At 51.2% G+C, this 1,848-nt stretch overlaps 1 long non-coding RNA gene across 1 annotated transcript; it reads right to left on the bottom strand.

Annotated features, from left to right (window-relative positions):
* Positions 1-588: 588 nt before the first annotated feature.
* Positions 589-1,407, bottom strand: LOC122390821. The gene is made up of 2 exons (XR_006258230.1): positions 1,247-1,407; positions 589-746 (listed from the first exon to the last, which is right to left on the bottom strand). It is a non-coding gene; the product is annotated as an uncharacterized LOC122390821 (long non-coding RNA).
* Positions 1,408-1,848: the final 441 nt, after the last annotated feature.

Here is a 1,848-nt window from a genome sequence, read left to right as displayed (position 1 = left end):
AAAAATCTTACAGGGTAGCCCTGTATGGTTGACCCTACAGGATTTTTGACAAAATTGTTACCAGGGTTCCTACAGGGTGTCGTACAGGGTACCGTGCACGGTGTCGTGCATGGTACCGTGCACGGTGTCGTACAGGGTACCGTACACGGTGTCGTACACGGTGTCGTACAGGGTGCCGTACACGGTGCCGTGCACGGTGTCGTACAGGGTGCCGTACACGGTGCCGTGCACGGTGTCGTACAGGGTGCCGTGCACGGTGTTGTACAGGGTACCGTGCACGGTGTCGTACAGGATACCGTGCATGGTGTCGTACAGGGTACCGTGCACGGTGTCGTACAGGATACCGTGCACGGTGTCGTACAGGGTACCGTGCACGGTGTCGTACAGGGTATCGTAAAGGATCTCGTACAGGGCACCACACTCGCCATTCTATAAGTATTCCGCATCTTGTTATTGTGCTGAGCCGCTGCTGAAAACAGCGGCTCAGCACACCTCCGACTCGGGCATCTCCGACTCGGGCATCTTGAGCCGGTTGACCAGGAATGCTAAAAAGACCCACGAGTTCCCGCGTTACCGACAAAGTCAATATTCGGAATAAATGTATTTCTGGGATAAATACACAGCCATTTCCGGGTCACATCCCGTCACATTACGACACACGTCGTCGCGTCGCGGCTGCCGCTCCGTCCATCGATCTACGAATCTCGAGTGGTGGTGTCGCCCGACGATCCTCGCATCCTGCGTTCCTGTAACAAGGTGGACATTCACATGTTACAATGATAATATATTGATTGAAGGGACTCCTGCCGTCGAAAGTAACTAATCGGCATAAAAGTGATACATACAACGCGATACAAAGTGATCGGCATACAACATTGTTTTGATGTTGTATCACAATATTGCATATCAATCTCCTATCAACCAAATACAACGCAAATTCAACTTGAAATAAATGCTGGATCGATGTCGAAATACGGTTGATCCTCAATGTTGACAATCAACCTGGTTTCAACCAATTTTTAATATTGAATTAATGTTGTGTGTTACTATGTAGTAGCGTCGACGCTACTAATGCGCTCTGGTATCTGATAGTAGACATTTAAATGTCTATTTTTTCAGCTATTTTTTTCGATCAGCTATTTTTGAGTGAACGTTTCGGCGCCGTTTTTTTTTTTGTCTGTAATGCTGCAAATATTGAGAACAATTTTTTATTGTTACACAGCAATACAGCATGGCAGAAACTTACCTTCAGGTCGGAAGAGGAGACGGCAGATGACACCGCACGGCACACACTCGACACTTCCGTCGGCTCTCCGCACATCGCGAGCGGGCAGTGAATGGGACGGACGGAATGCGGCGGAGGGGGACGCGCGCTCCCCTCTCCGCCCCAGGCGAGGATCGGGACGCCCGCCGCCGACCGTACCGTACGGTCTCTAAAACGGACAGTGGTCACTAAATTCCAGTCGGTACAGTCTCTAAAAGATCACCACAGCGCCCGACTGGAAAAAATGCCTCCACTACGCTGAAGTTCTCGGCGGAGGTGATGCGCCGAAATTTCGGCGCAAGGGTTTATGCGCCGAAATTATTTTACCAAGCCATGCTTCATGCGCCGAAAATTTTCAAGGCTTACTGATGGCTGCAGGCTGTAGCCTGTAGCCACGCACTTTTCGTCGAGGGGGGGGGGGGCTGGCGTGTGTGCGTGGCTGTCTTCCAGTGACTACTGTCTACAGACGGTTGTTGGCACGGTCGACGGGATCGGGCAGACAATAGACATCAGCAGGCCATGCGGGACCGAGCACCAGCGTTCGCTATCACAAAATCTCCTGACTCACAAACTCACTGGCATGT

The sequence above is a fragment of the Amphibalanus amphitrite genome, unplaced genomic scaffold, assembly GCF_019059575.1.
Source record: "Amphibalanus amphitrite isolate SeventyFive unplaced genomic scaffold, NRLGWU_Aamphi_draft 000021F_arrow, whole genome shotgun sequence".
Lineage (NCBI taxonomy): Eukaryota > Metazoa > Arthropoda > Thecostraca > Balanomorpha > Balanidae > Amphibalanus > Amphibalanus amphitrite.
This window is presented reverse-complemented; position numbering and strand designations above follow the sequence as displayed.